Genomic DNA, 20135 nt, shown 5'->3' on the forward strand with positions numbered 1-20135 from the left:
CACAATAAGTAGACAGCTAGCAGTGACAGAATGAAATACCCAAGATCTGTGTGTATCTCCATGTTGAGCAGAAGTTATTAATGCTGTTTCTCTTCCATTGAATGAAATTATGTTAAAATGTAAGTAATGCCATACAAGAAATGCCATAAGAAAAAGAATGTACTGCAGAATTAAACAAAAGAAGCTGGTAGGTACCGAACCAGCTCCTAAGGTGGTGCTCCCTTGCTTTCAACTGATTATACACTGATTTATGCTAGCCAAAGATGTGACACTGAGTTTGATCACTTAATTCAGGGGACTGGGTCAGAGTCAGCAGTCCTGAGCCCTAAACCACAGAACTGACCTGCTGCAAGATACCTCAGGTATCTTAGTGAGTAGGTAAAATGGAGCTAGCAATATGCCTCAGAGCGTGTTGGGATGATACCAGGTATGCGGTACTCAGTTGGGTAGCTGGGGCTGTTATTTAAATTATGCAGTTATTCATATTAATCCATAGGGAATCCAAAGCATCCAAGAAGTGACTTTTATTCCGAGACCTAGCCTGTTCTCCAAAGCTCCAAATCACTCACAATGGACTTTCACTTTATTATTATTTGGTTTACGGTAGTATCTCATTCCTGTAAGAACACATGTAGAAGGAAGCATGAAACCCAAATAAGTAAGACATAAGGTAGGAGAAAAGAAATGCACTTAGCTCATTTACCGGGAAGGTCAGAGAGCAGAGCACAGGCTTCATTACCTGAAGTCAATGCAAGTATTTCTGTTTGGAACACAGTACAGATCAAGCCCATGGAGCCAGACTGATTTCAGAGTTCAGAAACAGATTTTCAAGCACTTAATACCAGCAAACAGTGCCAGATCTTCCAGATAAACATATTGGGTGCTGAGCTCCCTTAAAAATATGGTCCCATACTGTGGTCTCTTCACAGAAGTTAAGTTCTTTTACAAAATCTGTCCCAATATGACTTGCCAAAACTCACACATAAGTCTGCCTCAAAGCTGAAACTGGACTTGCATCTCTCCTCTACTGCCTTCACCATAATCCCGATTTTCCAGTCTTATACCAAGTGATTCATTTTAGTGTGTACTCCTAATAATGACTTAAAATATCTTTTCATAAAAGTGGTAAACACTTTACAGTTACAGATTACTTAAATAAATCACTATATATTCACCTTTCTACACTGCCCATGGGCCTTCTGTTATTTACACAAACCATGAAGACAACAACTGACACTCTGTAACTGTTGGTGTTGCTAGCCCAGATGCTCAGAGATACATATACATGTCAGGTGTTTATCTCCCACTGATTTGGAAATACGACACCAGCCCTCAGAAAGCGCGTGGAAATCCGTGGGCAGGACTTCCACTTCCGCAACAGTCAACACTTGCTCCAGAGGAATGTAGAATCAGGCGCTACATATTCTGCAGGAATACAGTTTTCCTAAATAAATACAGCTTTGCTACTTTAAAATTTGTGTTGCAAATTTCAAAAGTGAGTTTTTTTCTGTTAAAGAGTAAGTTTCAAACTAAAGCAAGAAATATTTACAACACCATTAACTTTACCCTAACTAGGRGTTACAGGAAACCAGTCAAAACCCTCCGCTTTTCAATATTTATAGCGTGGAAATGGGAATTATTCAAGATCCGAATATAATTATTTTCTTCACAAAATTAGTTAATTCTGTATAGAAAAATAAAAAGCTATAAATCTCCTGAAAAAAAAAGCAGGTATCTTCATAGATTCCTCACGTGTGAACAAAATGCTGATCATACATATTCATAACTCTCTATGGTGCTGCATTAGATTAAAAGCTGGGGAAGATGCTACCGGGCATTTACTGTTCCTCTGCAGTTTATGCCCCACTCCCCCTTTCCCTCTTCCCTCTCCCTTCCCCATCCCTGCCACATACTGCTCTGCAATTAATTTTTATTTAAAAAATAGAAGTGGCAGGTACCTACAATTCTTGCTCTCTGCGACTCCTGGGCACGAGGTAAAACTGCTGTTTTCTTCTCTCTCAGGAAACATAAAAGAGACCACTGGCATGAAATCTGATATACTTGTCATAACTATCAATCCCCCAAAACAAGCTAGATGTGATTAAATTCTCAGAGAAGTAGGATAGAGAAGTTAAATTCACGTTTCTGCCAAGTTATCAACATTTGCCAGTTTTAGCAGAGAAAACTTCTTAGTTTTACTGGATAAATGTCCAGATTTTACTTTCCTCCATTTATTTTGATAAAAGACTTGAAAATCAGCACATTTTGCCGATATAACGTCCAATTAAATCTGGAACATTTTGTTTCAAGTCCATATATAAATATATATATTTTTCATCTTGCCAGACACTTTGAAAAAGGCGGCTCACTTTGCAGACACATAGGACATCAGAAGACAAACTAATGGTGGGATCAATGATTATTGAAACATATAAATGTGACATTATACGTTATATATATCTGAAAATTACTAGGGAAAATTAAACAGTATTTGCTACAATTTATGCCAYGAAAGTCATTAATTTTATTGGGACTAAGGAAAGGTTCTGCCTGGTCAGCCACAGAGACCCAACAACACATTGGGGAGCCTCAGGGCCACTAGAAGAGAATGGTCTCTTCCCAAATGTAATCAGGGAGCTCAGTCCAGCGATCAGTCCAGCCCATCGATGAAACCCAAGGATCAACACCAAAGACAGATGAATATGTTGGAACACAGCACTGAGGAGAACCCCCAGGGGCACCAAAATACGTCAACATCTCCCTGTAAGCCATAGCTCTGCTGTACTGCACACTCATAACGCACTAGCTGAAAAGTAACCAGTCCTGGCTGCACATGCATTTGTTGCAGACCCTAGTCCCCTATCCATGTATGAGACAAGATGTGCCTCGTTCCATATCTGTAAATACTGTCATTATTTACCATAGGATTGGCAGAAAGTTCTGACCTTGCTCCCCTTGCTAGTCATGAGGAATTCTACTCATAAAAATGCAAACACATACCAAAAGCCAAGCCCAAGTAAAGGACAGGAGAAGGGAAAGTCTCATTCATTTCTTTCCTCTTCCCTGAGGAAAGACTATATAGCATTAATCACAGTAATAAATTACCTGCAAAAAGATTAGCTATTTGTTCATCACATTCAGGTTTTTTCTTCATGAAAGGCCCTGGCAGTGAACATTCATTCTCAGTTTATGAAATACTTTGGCATGTTCTATTTCAGCAGTTCTGCCCTTCTTCTATAATCTGCTTATCTTCTGTGTTTTATACGGAAACATAAGCAGTCGCACTCAAAATCTCCTACTCAATTTTAGTTTTAGTTTTCATCTTGACCAGATGAATCTCTACTTATCTACATTCATAACGCCTGTACAGAGAGCGCCACTGCAGCACAGTAGAGGTTGAAAAGCATTTCCTCATCTTTCTACGCTAARTTTTTGTTAGCTACATTTGTTCTTTATTAAATGTCTTTCCTAACAAGTAAATTTTCCACTGTGTGCCATTAATATTATTCATTCTAATTTACATTGTGAATCCAGTAAACAGAAGATCTTCTTTCAAAACAGAAAGAGTTTTTGATGCATTTGTTGGGATAAGCACTTCAGAACCTCAAATTACCAACTGCCAAAGTAATAATCCAGTTTAATTTAAAAATACTTACCTATTTCCCAAGTAAGATCAAAAGGCTACAATTACAGCTAGTAAAAATGGTTAGAAAAAAACATCATCATGAAGGGTGTGGTCTGGACAAATAAACACTGAGTCTGTGAAGCAGACAGACTTATAGTGGAATATCTGAAAATCTTCAGAAGGAACAGATTATATATATTTTCATATATATATGCATATATGGGGGAATTTTCTTCTATATATACATGTATTTTCTTGGCCAAGATGTTTTTCAATATCTGCCCACAATAGGAGTGACAAGGGCAGAATGGAGCCACTGATTAAGAAAACACTGTAACTAGACAAGTTGTTCTCTTCTGAAAGACAAAACTTCAGTACCAGTCTTGTTCAGAGAAGAACATATGTAGTCAACTGTAAATAAACTATAAAAACTAAATAGTTTATATAAATACCTTAAACTGGGGGTCTCAAAGATTTCTGTGCTTTCTCCATTTACCAGTCGACCCTCAGGCTACAGTCCCACTTACCAGTCCTTTCATCCCCRTGTCCCCCAAGCAATTGTCCTTAGTCCTGTGCCACTGCCTCTCCTTGCCAACACAAGGATTTGGTGGCCACAGAGTACAGCGGATCAGGAAAATGCTCCAGCTGCAAACTGACGTAGCAAATAAAGGACTGAGACTCTGTGTAAGCTCATAAGGCAGGACTTCCTCTGCTGGCAGCAACCACTTATTGTCGCTTTACAGCCTAACTTTAAATACACAGATTACATTATTTTTTGTAAGTAGGTGTTCCAGTATTTTTTTTACATTCCATCAAAACATTTGATTCTAGGAGTCCTCAATTTGTTGAACAACCATCCCAGTTTTAACAGCATGCCTCATGTGAATACAGTTTAGTCACACAACCAAAGTTCTGTAGAGCTGTCAGACACAAATAGCAGTCTGACTGGCCATGAATGTTAACTGCTTAATTTCCTCTAAAAACAGAAAAAAGGAAATAAAATTTTTTTTGAACTATTGTTACCTACAAAGTCCATGGGGGAGGCAGGGGAGTTAGAATAAAGTGACACTATCTACATAGTGGTAGAAACCTATATTTGCATACACAAATGCTACGCAAGTGCTTTTGATACAAAGCTCTGAATATGCATTCGCATACATAAACTGTTCAGGCCACACAACACTCCATGAAATGTTAAGTGTTTTCATGCCCATTTCATGGCATCACAGACCCTCTGGCCATATACTGAGATGGGCCTAAAACTCTTGAACTACAAATCTTAGTCCCTTCAAAAAGAGGGAAAATGTGTACAAGTGGGAAACCTGTGCAAGTGAATCATTGATAATTTACAGCATATCATATATGCTTCCAAAGTACAAGACTGGCCATGGAGCATTCACCTATAACCAGCCATATGCAAGTGCAGAGAAAAACACTGGAGGAGCAGATTTCGTGTTGTTCCTATGGACTTCCAGGCGCTGCACCGTGGCAGCACAGGCTGCTACGAGCTGTATGGGTGCAGCTGAACAAACCGCCCATCAACAGGCAGCAGGAGAAGACAACCAGCAAACGTCACCAAACAGAACTTACTCCTGTACAGCAGAACCATAACTCTTCATAGGCRTTTCTCTTTGAAAGCCCACTGAAACTTAAGGCAATGATTGCACTATCTTCCATGTATTTACAGTACTCTATTGCAACACACATAGGCCCCTTTCAACATTTTAAGAGATGAGAGAGAATATCTCAAAGACTCTGATTTTTCCTTCTGCAGCAACAAATGAGTTAGACTGTATAAATAYGGTAGATAGACTCTAGCTTTTACATGACATGCTGGACTTCTCACACCATAAAGGAAAACAACGCACTGTAGGTACTGAGATCCAAAACAGGGTAGGAGAAGCAGAGGTCTTTTTTCCAGGATGAGATTAACTGTGAAAATATTGTGGCTGTTCTAATCAGCCAGCCTTCACAAAAAGTCCTCAAGGGAATAGCTAAAACTGAAACCAACCAACAGTCTGGCTGAAAGCTTAACACACGTATTTCTACACGCCTTCCCTCTCTGTCTGTAAAAATCTAAAGATTGAAATAATTAACTACAACAAAGCATGCAAATAATAGAACATGCGCAAAAACAGAACAAGCTTCTGAAGAAGTAAAAAGAGCTAAATCTTGATGAAGAGTATTCCGTCAGCTCTTCTAACTATCATAGTTCAGATGTCTCTAAGCCCTTCCCCCTCCCCCCATAAGAAAATTTTGGAGAAGGAAAAATAAAGGCAAAACAACACATGGGAAACACAGCAAGATGGACAGATGAATGAAAGTTTAACTGTTTTGCCTTTATGCAAAGAAAACATCAGACCACAGCACAGTGAGAAGCAAAGGCTGAGACCCTTGAATTCCTGTGATAAATCTAAAGCTTGTACATTAAAGCTCCCCTTTGCTGAAAACGCTGTTAGACACAACAAAACAGAAATGTTACGTAAGTGCAAGCTCTGCCTCTGACCTTTCCCTCTGTAAACGTCAGGCTTCATTAATTTTCACAAGGCCTGACAGCTCTAGCGTTAATACTCACACTTGCTGATCGAGCCACACAGCAGGTTCAGACTGCTACCTTCTCCTCTGAAACTCATGCATTAGGATTTCTTCCATGCTGGCAATGGAAAACCAAGTCTAAGAAACATTAAACACAAAAAACTACGTTACAATAATGCCAAGGTTGAGCCATAAACGCAGGAAAGCAAGGAAGTATCGAGTGAATCTTGCCTCAGCACCTATAACTCAGCTACGTACTGCCAAGATATTGCAGCATATACGGTTCCCTGTGAATGACCCCAGATACTGCAGATGTTACTTAACCTATATGGTCACTTATGAGCAGTCTGATTCTGGAGACACAGAAGTACCTAATACCAAGTACTTACATTCATTACCTCACCCATAGGTAAATGAAGTGAACTGTGTTCGACCCGAGGCTGTAACATCACCACGTGCAGTACGATCCCTGAAACTGGGCCATATATACATACTGCAGAACCTAGTTACCAATGGGTCTAATTTAATGATGCTGTTTTCATTTGGTAACAATTCCTTGCTTTTATGCATTTACGTCTCAACCATAACATTATTCTAATGTAACTGTTTGTGATTAATATCCTTTTCCTCTCTGTTAATAGAAAAAAAGCACCACAACACAAGTGACAATCTTTTGTTTCACTTCACAGTGTTCCATGACCTCTTCAAAACTATCCTGACATTACACATTTTGGTTTTTTGATCTTACAAAATTGTTTTGAATTTCATTGGGCTAATGTTATTGAGACTGTTTCTTGAAACTTAGAAGGTTTCACTAAGTTTTATCAAGTAATACATAGCATTTATTCATTCTGAAGCAGGATCTTTTTTTTTTAGTCTGAACTAAAAAAAACCCAAAACTTTGAGATCTTGAAATTTTGCAGCTTAAATCACTGCCAGTTTTAGGTGCAAAAAGCCCCCCCAAACTGACTTCAAAATTAAAAAACATAAGGAGCACAAATCGCTTGCTAGCCCCTTTTCTTCAGGCTTATAATCACGTAACCCAAAAAATGGGGCTTTTAAGAAAAAAAAATTACACAACTTACATAAAACCAAAAAAGCTGACAGCTATGAAATTTCCCTTTAAATTTAGCAAATTCTGAAGACAACATCCTTACTGCAAACCACACAGTCATCTTATTTTTCCCTTTCATTTTTAAAAATGATTCTTGTAGAAATGGTAGTTCCTGTTACTCTTGGGTTTCCTATAAACAACACACTACATAAAGGACTACCGTGACAGCTTTGGTGCTATACGCGCACTTTTAAAGAGCTCCAATAAGTGAAAGAGCATTCACTTGGGATAATACATAAGGTTTTCAAAAAAAGAACTGGCTCATCTTTTGTCTGATGAAGTTGAAGCGTGTTCCTCTAAACAGAATTACGCCATATTTACACTTATAAATAGACTAGCATCTAGCCCTCTGTACTTTAGGGTCTAACCATATTTAGATATACAGAAATATGTTATTTTTTTGTCTCACAGAATTTTACAGTTTCTCTTGCAATCAGGAACATCAAACATTAATACATTAAGATCTAATGCATTAGGGCTGGCAATTTTAACTGATTTCAGCTCAGTGTGGTTTCAAATGGCTCAGATCTTGAACTCTGAATACCAACGCTGAGGAAGGAAACATCCTCAGCCTTCACAGTGCCAGCGGAGTTAAGTAGAAATGCTCTCCTTGAACTTGATTAAGACTAAATTGAAAAGGAACATTTCTGGTTACTATTATATTAGGCTAAAATATAGAAATGAACCCTAATACTATCTAAATCTAATAAGAAAAAGCCATCTCCATTTCAAAATTTTCAAAGCGTTCTCTATAAATGCATCTCAGATCAATTTACATGGTACTTTTGCCAATAAGCAAAACGAAATCACAGGTTCCAATTGGCTTAACTCATATTGGAAAGTGCGAAAGCAAATGCTAGAAAATGCAATTATTGCAAACAAACTCCATTTTCTCCACTCAGGAGGGAATTTCAGGGAACATTTTATTGCCCTCAAATAGTATTTCTAAAGGCATCAATACACAATTCTATTTTCTTTTCAGAGTCCCCCCCACACTATATAACCTAATGCTTTATAAAGAAACTCACCAGATTTTGAAATGATACATTGGTAGTTGATATTACTTGTGCAGGCACATATTGTATCCATTTACATGATTTTTCTCTTTAAATCTTAAGAATATTACAAAACCAACAGTCACTGTCTGACATAAACAGTTCCAGACCTACTTCTCACACTTCACCCTTTGTCTCCGTAATTTACAATTCCAATTAAGTCCTTTTTTCCTAAAAGAAATGAATAAAAGCCATCAGAAAGGGGGTCATCCTGAGAAACAATTATACACAAAGTAATTAAGCTAATTATAATTATCATGGACGATGTCTTGGTATTTTCATATACGTGTATTTTCACACTGCAAAAGGCCAGTGAAAACTAAGGGCAAGGCTTACCAGACAAAGTAAAATCTTCACCTAAAAGAGTAACAAGTCTGGAAACCAATTCTTCACTACTTACTGAAAGAAAACTCRCCCCAAATCTATAAGAATTTTAAACACAGGACCCAAATCTAGACTTTGCCCCCCAAATTTTTCTGCCTTTCTAACAGGGACCTTTATGCCAGCAGCAGGGCTCCCTTTTCTGTCCATGGAATTAAAAAACAGACCTGTATCAGCATCCTTCCAATGTCGATCAAAATATAAATAAATAAGAATCAGGAGTCACACAAAATTGCCAGAAAAATTCTCTTGTTTCTCTCCTCTCTGAATTTGTTCCAGTTATTTGGTTTCTCATTTTTAAATGAAGACGCAGAGTCTTTGTTGCTTCCTATTCACAGAGCAGTAGGCATCCGCCTCCCTCTGTCTCACAGCCTACGTGTAGTCCGCATTTCTGAAAATATCCCCCAAATGCCTCTTTTTTTCTGCATCCTAGCAAGGTGATCAGAACATTTTTCTGAGAAAAAAAACCCTCAAATATATAAATGAGAAATTTTTATGATAACTACTTTAATTTTCCTTCTGTGACACAGTATCCTTTAGACAACTTCTCAATTTGCACACAAAATCCTTCCTTTCAAAAGTAAAATTTTGGAGTACACTGTTGGTAAACTACAAGACATAGCGGGGCCCAGACTTAACTGATTACCAAACACTAACAAACTGTGGATAAATTCCAGTAATAATAATAATAAGGAAAAATAATAAGCAGTGGTAGCAAGAATAATCACAAGTAAAATAAAAAGAAAGGAAAAAGAAGAAATAGGGTAAAATATTTTAAAAATATCTTAAAAGTCTTAAGAGCATGGACTGCTGTCTAAAAGCAGTACTCCAGTTTTTTAATCACTCTGAAAATATAACTTAGGTGCTAAAGGAATTGGGTGCTTTTGAAATTTTAATCTGTGATCATTTGTGATTTTACTTGTAAATGTTTGCTATAAAAAGCAACTTTGATACTGAAAGGTTTTCTTAAACATGCTTTCTGATGGTGATGCTGATGTTGGCTGAGAATTGTTTCTTCCTTTTGTAAGTCACAAGAGGAGATACCTAAAAACCTGAACTAAACTCTGTTTCTAGAGGCAGACCAATATCCATCTGACAGCTCTACTTRCTATATTTCAGAATTACCTTCATGGTCCCTTCACAGATTTTTTACAGGGAGAAAAAAAAAACACCAAAAAACAAAGAGAAAGTACACAAGGAATGCAAACAGAAATTATAGTCAACTAAAAATATTCAGGTAGAGGTCTTTGTGAACCTCCAGTATCATTTATCAGGACCTTTTCTGAAGCCCATGTTTAAATTTATTATTCTAAATAAACATAAACATTCCATTACAGTCTTTCAAGATGAACTTGGATACCAGGAATCTCTTGAGCCTGGTAAGGAAATTCCTTTTAATACCCCAGCCCACAGAGAGGTTTCTTAGCTACTAAAGGAGACAACCAAATCATTCCAGCTGTATCATGTTATTACAAGGAACTGAATTCCTCTTATGCTTTTTTTTCCCTAGCTATCTAAAGTTGCCTTAGCAGAATAACACGTGCCCTCACATATTTTTCTTGTAAGTTTAAACACATATACTAATCCCAGACATCCAAAGGAAACAAAACAAAACAAAAAAAAACCTATATGAAAAACYTGAAGCCTAAAGAAGGTCTAATGCCATAACCACTGAAATCAGAGCCAGGGATTTCTGAGCTCAAAACTTGCTTCTGCTACTATTTTTTGCTACCTCCTCTCTTCTCCTGGCCTTGGGCAAGCCATTTTAATTACCAAATTATTTATATGTTACAGCACCCCAGCATCTCATGATAGAAAGTTTGGACTGAAGTCTTTTAAAAATCCAAGGCACAGCTCTGACTTTTGGTGGGCAATCCTATGTGRCTAAACGTCTCCCAGTTGTCTTTCCAAAGAAGGTGAATGGAAAATATTGTATGTAGTATAAACTGCATCCGACAGCATAAAGAGTTCACATGCTTCATTTGTGACAGATTTCAGGTGAAACTCCTGATATCCTTGCTACTCTAAGTATATAGGCCCTCTGCCACAGCTGTCTTTCTTCCTTATTAAAATAAGGATAATAGTAAGCACCTCACCTAGTAAGGTAAATAAACATTTCTAAAGAAAGTTCAAGGGGTAAGTGTGAATATATCCACGCACTTGAATTTACAGTAATATTTTCATGAGGTGCTGCAAAATCCGTATGATGCAGCACCTGTTTCCTTTTGTGTACAGAAATACAGCAGAGAGTCTGGTGCATGATTAAATATGTCTCTGTAATTAAATGCCATTCATAAACTGTTGAGGTATGCAACATCTGGAATTGTTCACCTTCTGTGCTTTCTTCAAAGTAGGGGTCTCTGTCGAATTATTCATTTTAGCCAACGTTTCTAGTCTAAAGGCGGCAAAAGCTCCCACAAAAAGGTACGATTTGCAGACCTTAAGTTTTGCAGAATAAAGAGACAACTATAGTTAATCAGAGCTGGTCATTAAGACAAAGCACTAACAGAACAGCTACTGCAGTCACTTACAAAAAAGTAACAATTTATTTCTTATTTATATTCCTTTCTGCTAAGGTTTTGCCTTTTCACCTCAAAGGCAAGCATCATTGTTTTTACAGCTGGCTTCACGGAAGCATTTGTTTATGAATGGCTATATTGCTTCCACTATAACTGTACACACATCCCCTCTAGTAACTCAGTCAAATGCCAGGGCTCATTTTAAGATATATAGCCAGAGCTGTCAGTCATCAAAGCAGTGGCTCTGCCCTCTCTCTGCCCCCAGCACTACCCCTCAGGGCAGGCCAGGCAACTCGCATAGCCCCCTATCTTCCAAACCATCCTTGCTCCCTCCCTTTTCTCCTCCCTTTTCAAACTCTACTTAATGACACAGTACTATAATTTACAACCAGGAGACCACAAAGGGGGAATGGTTTTCCCTAAAGCATACCTTACAGAGACCCATGCTATTCCAGCAATTACTTTGCCAGGGGTTATGAAGGGATGTTAGTCCGGTAACTTTTCTCTTAGGACCATGAGTATTACCAGAGCTAAGACCACCGACCAGCAAAGCTTCCATCAGGGACACAAGGCAGCAGAGGGAATGAAGCCCCTTCCCCACAGTCTTCAGGAGAAATCTCCAACCATCTTTCATGCACAAAACTTCATGGGTGCCTTGCAACTTTTTTGCTCATCTCTCAGCAGTGAACACAAATACAAAATGCTGCTTAGAGACAGAGAGACTCAAGAGTAATGTATGAGGGCAACCAGCTCAGATAAACGTAAGGAAACGTGGCTAACTTTTTATCATTTGTACCTATGTTTTAAATTAAAATTCGCTATGCTTCTGTGGCTAGTTACACTGAAAAAATAAATACCAACATTCAGGAGAAAAGGAGCTATTCTACTCTGATACCCAGCTCAGCCTGTAATAGCAATAAGACTCTGGGGTTGATGAGGTTCACTCATCAACAGTTACGGGAAATTCAAAGTACAGAGAGTTCCTGAGCTCTCATTTGTTAGTTTTATTAACTTGGGAAGAAATTAAGCTCTGGAAAAAGCAGGTGAATCTCCAGTTGACTACTTTACGTCCCTGTGCTCTCTCATTTGTCTCTTTCTTCTTTGTAGCCTCTGTTCCTCCCCCAGCTTGATGTTATTTTGTTCTCTTCAATGTTGGCTTTGCATCTTCTTGCCTCTCTCCTGACAGTGCTGTCCCCTGTTGTGCTGCTTTGTTCCTTCTTTACTAAACCTACCATCAAGAGTAAGTGAGGTTTCAGCAACCGTCACCTCACAGCTGGYGTGCAGAGTGAGACGAGAGAGAGCAGAACAGCTCAGGAGAGCATCACGAGAGAGGGAGGCGAAGCACTGCAGCGACCCGAGCCTCCCTGTACTGTTCAGTCCTGCGAACCTCAGTTCCCCAAGCTGCAGAAGGTGCGTCGCAAACCGGACCGCACATGCGCAGGCCAGATGCGGGGATCAGCCCGGCTCAACGCGACGCCGCAGCACAACAGTTCCTCCCGCCGCCGTTACACCAGCATAACGGGGAGGAGCTGCCTGGGGCTCCTTTCTGGACAAGTAAGGTTATTTAAACGACTGTGCTCAGAATGACGATGCAGGACAAAGGAAATGGAAATTCAGAAGTTAAGCTCGGGAAGAAGGAATGTTTTCTTCCTACCAGCAGCACTAGATTGCCCACGAATACAATGCCCGGCCTCCAAAATCAATATGCTCCCTAAATAGAGTCAATAGAGGTTTCAAGCTCTTCTACTAGGGGGAGAGAGGGTAGGGAGGGGGTGGAGAAAGATGCGCAGGTTTTTCTTTCCCGGCCCTTTTGTGCCGAGGCTTGGTCACTCCTGACGCGTTATGTCCAGAGTTTGTCCGAGCTCAGATTCTGAGCTCCAGCCCCCTGAAACAAGAGGGTTAACGAACAAGCTATGCAGGCTGGTCAACAGCCAGTAAAAAGCAACCATCTACTTTAATAAAAAAAAAAAAAAAAAGTCAGTAATTCTTGGAACATTTATTAGCCCCCTCTTATAGGTAATTACTCTAAGATAAAGGTCTGCCAGTCTTGCATTAACATAAACTGCTGCACGTTGCTTTTCCGCAGCGTGGTAATGTCCACAATACTGTGAATAAACGCTAACATCTGAGTTTTAAGCCTGATTCAACCCTTCCATCTAACATTTTTAACAGATCTTCACTCGCAGTGGTTGTTTGTCCATGAAAAAAATCATTTTATACAAACCAAAAATGCAAGATAACATTTTTGTAGCTCAGTTTAAGGTAATCGCACACATCTCCCCACGTGTAAAACCAAAAAGAGTGGGGTGGGGGGGAGAGAGCGCAAAACCCTCAGCTCATTCCTGCTGTCTGCTAGGTTCTGCAGCTGTATACAATATAAAATAACAGAGTGGCAATTAAAAAAAAAAAAAAAATAGGGCTGTAATAGACAGGACACTGCCAACCAGCTTTAAATTGAATTACACAGCCTGCTAATCTTTACGATGAGATAAAATTTCTTTGAACACTACACATTATACTAAAATCTGCAGTGCTTTCTCCCCCAGCCCCAACCTCTCTGCTCAAAGTGACTCCTCCACCCTGCAACCATTGTTCTTACTATGCAGGAACGTGATGCTCTACCAACTGAAAGACCCTTTTAAAAAATCAGATATTATTAATATGGTGTGTGATGTGAAAAATTTAAGCGAGAGATTTTTGTACTCTGTATTTTTGATGCAACATTTAATTTGTAAGTGACAAAATAAATCTATGGTGTACAAAGCATACATCCTTTGACTGCTTTCCATTGAAATCGTTCTCGTATTATGATACCTAGCTGCAGCAGCAATGTTTGAGGAAGAAGCTGATGACAATGTCTATAAAACTTTCTGTTTGGGTAGTATTACTTGTTCCATGCCTGGTCAATGCAATGATCATAACTCTTTGTTCTATTTTAAAGGAGATTTGCTAGAAAAAGGGAAGTGAAAGGAAGAATCATTTTGGTTATTTTACACATTTGTTTTGGTGATGGTTCTCTATTTGAAACCTGATCACCCCTCCTTTTAAGCCAACAGTAGTACAGGGAAGCAGATCCAAGAAATGACAGAGCAATTATTGTGATTAAAAGTCCTGTCCAAGAATTGTGCAATACTTTCCAGTGCTCACTGGCTCCCTTTTTTCATTGAAAATTACCAAAATATGTTAGATTTAAACATATAAAGAAACTACTCAATCTGGAACACTAATTTTTTTGAAAGCAAATTTAACCTAAGCCAAGTATCCTAATGACCTTCAAATACCACTTTAAATTTTAGTTTGATTGATCATGGCAAGTCGTATAGAGAATACTGCACTTTCTAGTAAGTTATAGTGACTACAGTGTAAGAAACAAGCTCATAGTTTCTCTGCATTCCATCAACAGATAGTAAAAATAGTTTCATCTGAAATTTCTTTATGAAAAGTTACCAGGAAAACCAAAAGCAAAACCAAGAAACAACTGATCAGACATGAATAAACTTACACTGCTCCTCAYGCAGAAATTCCACTTAAGTCAGGGGAAATTTTGCATTTAAAAAAAAGTGTGTCTGGAAAGTAATTTCTTCTGTTTTACCTTCAAAGTTATACTTTAAGGGGGCTGTTTTCCACAAAGCATGTAGTGAATAACCAACCGCAAGTAGAAGATAAATACAAAAAAGCAACCAAGAATAAGCATAGCACAAAAGTAGAATTTTGCACTATTTTGTATTTTATACTTTCGTTTTCACATTTCTCGGTAGATTGGTACATCAGGGTAAATGTTATTCATCTTTCTTATTACAGAAAAATGCACATAGCTGTATTTTCCCACAACTCCATAAATACAGTAAAACGTAACATTCATGTTACTTTCGTATTCCTCTGAGAAGAAAAAATTTAAAAGTAGTATTACTATGCCTAAAAACTGTTTATGTAAAAAAAAAGCTGAACGTTGATGATTAATTTAGTCAAGAGATATGGGAATTTAAAACTAAGTCCAAATGAGAATTCAACAATGACATTAAACACAGGTCAAGTTAGAACAAAAGCAAGGGAAATATTGTAGTGGTACCGCAATAAAATCTAAATAACCCTGGAAGCTTTTGAAAACTTTACATTAAAAAAAGGTAAGTAATACATACCTCAGAGAACTAAACAAGTAAAGAAAAACTAAGACTTCAGTAAGACTCTAGATTCCACCACATATATGTATTTTTTTTAATAAAGAACTTGCACTGACATATTTCATGCTCATAAAATTCGGCACCTATTTGCCATTAGAATTGCTAGGCAGGCAGGCACAATAAACTGTCTGTACGGGCCTGCCAGGGCACCTGAAGGTCTCAGTTATTCTCCAGTTCTGAACATCTCGGCAGTACGCAGCCAGCAAGGTTTGGGCCCTGCGAACCACACAGACCTCCTGAGGGGATGAGCAGGGTCACAGAATGCCAACGCCAACAGAAGAGTCCAATGTCCTCGGCGGCAGCAGCTCCGACTCTTGCTGGACGAAGCGCATCCTGCCCCCACGGCTGGAGCCCAGAGAAGCCTCCCGCAGAAGCTGCTCACAGAAGACACAGCCATTTTCAAAATTAGACCAAGAGGTTTTTCAGGAAGCTGCTTCCCTCTCTCTCAGAACAGCTGTGCAAAACTCATACATGCTTACAGGATTAAAGCCACATCAGCATTTTCTTTCACTTTCAATGAATGCAATTTTTTTTCAAGAGTTAAGAGTTTTACTCATCAAAATGACATTTTACGTTTAGTCACTTAATTATTCATTCTAGCTATAACAAGTGGAGCAATACAGGGTTCAAAATATGCTCCAGATGGTAAGAACAGAAATCAGAAATAAATCAACTTATTAAAAATAGGAACAGATTTGTTTTTATTGCCATAATTTTACTTTAAAATATTCGGAAGCTTCCTTTTGGTTCTAAATTAGTTCAAAATACTTTGAGCCAGACCTGAGCAGACCAGACACACAGAGAATACCAGAGGAAAGTGACCCTGATTTTTTAAACAGTGCTAAGAAAAGAGCCTTATCTATACTGTTTGGTTACAGTTCATTCTTTTTCAGATTAAATTATATTATCTTCAAGATCAAACACTATTCTGGCAGGTGTCTGGCTTAGAGTTTTGGATATAATTTCAAGTTTCAACACGAGTTAATACTGACGGCTAAGTGCAGACTAGAACAAGCCGTCTGTCCATACCTCCTAGAGCAACACCGCAGCTTCCGTGCTCTTCCCATTTTGTCATCTCTTCCATGTTACAGTCAACAGTTCCAAACCAAAGCAGCTATTTTCAATAACCAAATGTCACACATGAACAAGATCCACTGAAACATCAGTGCTACTAACACAAAAATAAACTTCAGCAGAACTGACAATACATTTCTGAGGACCACAGCCATATACGCAGGGTGTAACAAGACAACCACCACATTAAAAGAGTTTAATCATTCTCTTCTTATTATTTTAAGGAACATAATGGAGGAACTACAACACAGAAAAAAGCCAAATTTTTATTTTAGATATATCAACACCATTTCTACTAAAGGCAAGGGTGTATTACAGGTATGGAGAAATTTGTGCCCATCCAAAACCATATGTATTTGATTATTGGACTATTCACAAGCTTACTCATTATCCCACAGAAATATGGCAATAATAGGATAAAATCGAAAAGAAACATGCATTCAGAACAAAAGCAAGACATGGAGAAAGCACAAAAGAGTGATGCTGCCAAAGCCCAAAACAACTCAGAAAAAAAATTAGCTCAGCTCCACCGCTGTAAACTGACAGTGCTTTCACCTACTGGATTTATCCATATCTACCACAGGAGAATTTTGCCTAGTTTGTCCAGTAACAATATACATACACATATAACATATAACAAAGTTATATTACAAACTTTGCATGAATAAGGAAAAAAAATCAAGGAAGTCAGGCCATAAGTAAGGGACAACCATTATACAAAAAAAAAATAAAAATCTATAGAACAGGACTGGCCATTTGATAAAAATGGCTAAAAGAGATGCAAATCATCACATACAATAAACATATCATCACTCATTAAAGATACATCTGCCTGAATTTATCTTTGCTTTTTCTTCAATTCTTTGAAGTCACTTCCCATCACACAGAAAGGAAATATTATATTATGAAGACAGAGCTATCTATAATTAGATACTCCTCTGTTTCATTCCCATATATGATTGAATGAGAATGGATGGGAAAAATATGAACAGTGATAATATGTTGAGTACATTCAGGAAAAAATATATTGGGCAACGTCTTAATTCTTCCTCAGAACATAATGCTGCGTTTACTGTAAGGTCAGTTAAGTTACTATAAGAGATTTTTAATGAAAACAATTATAAATTTAAAATAACTGTGTTTAAAGCATTTAACAGTCACTAAGGTCAAGTGATTACAGCAGTTACAAGACCCAAGGGACACGTTCACACCAAAACAAAGTGAATAAATTACCCCAGCCAGCGTATGTAATCACTAAGTGACCACAGAGGTTATTCAGTGTATGAGCCTAGATGACTTTCACGCAAAACCAATAATGAAAATTTATCAGCCAAGGGGAAAAAAGCACAAGAATTAGTAAAAGTTCCATGATAGGCTGAGAGCTAGAAGGAGCAGGAGAAAGGACGTGGAAAGCATGTTTTGGGATTAAGGAAGAACTAATGTAACGAAATGGACAGACAAGATACTGAATATTTTGCTCAGGAAAAATACCCACCAAGGCATGGAGGTAAATCATACAACAAAATATTAAGTCACAGGGTTGACAGAAGTGCTCTCAGTCCTGTTGGCATATAAAACACCAAGTGAAGTAAAACTTAGGCAGGAGTTCAGAATATTCATCTTGTAACTTTTGTTTTGGCTTTCTGGCAGGAAAACTCTGCCAAGAAAAACAGCAAGAAAATTGTGGATTTTTTAATGGGACAGTTACTGTGCCTTAGTTATCCCATTATATCCCCTAGTGCAGACACAGCCCTGTTGTTTACCACAAGGTAGGTAAGTAAGATCGGCTGTAGAACAAAGCCTCACTTTGCTCTTGCTTTGATCCCTCAAAGTACGAAAAATATAGATGCTGTCTCTTCAACTCTGTTTTATAACAGGATTGCCCATAAAGAAAACCATCCACACAAAAGATACGAAACCTGCTTCTAAAAGAACAACGTGATCTTTGATGGGAATTCTAGATGCTTTGCTTTGGAGTATGGTCCTACCAAATACGATGAAAAAGATGCAACCTAGTACACAGCAGACGAAAAAAGAAACCTGTTCTTTTCATACTACTACTTAGGTGTGACATCATCTCACAACCTTTAAGGTATTAATTTTCACAATACACCTAGGAAATAGTAAAATGTGGTTACTCCCATCTTATAAATAGAAGTTAGAAATAGAATGGAAAAAGGACATGCTTAAATTCATAGTGTTTTGATTCCAGATGAGAAAAGGAGAGCAATGGAGCAAATATTAACCGATGCAGACAAGATTCCATGGGGGAGTCAATTTGCAGTCTCACTTTAGGCTAGAACCTAATCACTGGTACTGTTTTATATATGAAAATGAATGTAGACTCTGCGCATGTAAAAAGGAATGAAAGAGCAAAAGAGGTTTCCTCTGTATCTGAGAGGTAACATGGAAGTTTCAGGCCAAAGCCGCTAAGTTCTCTCCTAGTCAAAGCTTCCACTCTGTTTCAATTGCACTGACTGCCAAAGAATGCAAAATTTCCTTTCTCATCATACTGACTTCTACAAGGACTATGTATATGCTAAGAAAGCCCTATGATAAAGTACTGAGGCTGCAAGAAAACCTATTCCAAGGTTTATAATTTATATGTTGCAAATGTTAAACCAAAGATGCATGTGATAAAATAATGCCCTCATGAAATACCTGTTAAAAACAAGGAATGCCAAGCGGCTGCTCATACTGTCAGAATCCCCATGAAAGCACTACAACAGCAGCAGCAGCGTACTCTTGCTGGCTTTCAGCAGACAAAGTTGTCATTTTCAAACACAAAGCACTGGACACAGGCTCCGGTTGTATCAAAACGATACCTGTGTAACGATCCAAAGCCCAGAGAGGAACTTTGGTAGCCAGACACTGCTCTTAACAGTGCTTAGTGTAGATTTTGGAGGTCTACAGTCTCCAGAAGGCAAGTCCTTTCCTGGAGCGGCCTGATATAAACAGCACCTGTGAAAACTGAACCTGCTTTAACAGCAGTGYTGCCTAGCTTCTCTGTGACGACTGRAATTCGGTGGGACCACACCACCCACTCCCAGGGAAGCTGTGCAGCCTCTAGCAGCCCTCGCTTGCTAATCTTCTCATCCCACCTCCCAACACTTCAACATTTACAAGTTCTTACAGAAAATGCACAAAGGTTGAAGAATATGGTTCTGATTGTTCCTATTTTTTTCTCCCAACCTATATACATATCCACCTGTTTCTCATTCCTCTTCTTACTTCCTAGCCCTGTGATTACATGCCTAGAAACAGGATGGTTTTGATAAAATCTAGTATTGCTTTCTAGAAATAAGAACGATAAAACAAAATTTACAGCAATACAGCAGCAACCAGATGCCCCAGCGCCCCTAAGCACAGCAGTAAAATGGGGGGCAAATACTCTTTTAAATTCAGCTATGGCAATTAGAGAAAGTCAGAAGGAAGATAGTAAGAACAGCATGGAGGAAATGCAAAAGAGGGTGAAAAAGACCAAGAATGTGGAAGCTCTTTTATTTTAATAATTACCTTCCTAAACCAGAACATTCCTCACTAATCTACGAAGGGTCAGCCAAGGAACTCCAACAGAATAAAATGAAGCCATTAAAGGCTTGCAGAGATGTGGCCATCATACAGTGGCAAGAGAGGGTGCAGTGACTGAGG

General features: G+C 38.4%; 1 protein-coding gene across 2 annotated transcripts in view; it reads right to left on the reverse strand.

Annotated features, from left to right (window-relative positions):
• The window catches only part of MPPED2 (metallophosphoesterase domain containing 2), a 107071-nt gene that overhangs the window by 51330 nt on the left and 35606 nt on the right, over nt 1-20135 (reverse strand). The window lies entirely within an intron of this gene.

This window comes from Apteryx rowi, unplaced genomic scaffold (genome assembly GCF_003343035.1).
Source record: "Apteryx rowi isolate R43461 unplaced genomic scaffold, aptRow1 scaffold_397, whole genome shotgun sequence".
Taxonomy (NCBI): Eukaryota; Metazoa; Chordata; class Aves; order Apterygiformes; family Apterygidae; genus Apteryx; species Apteryx rowi.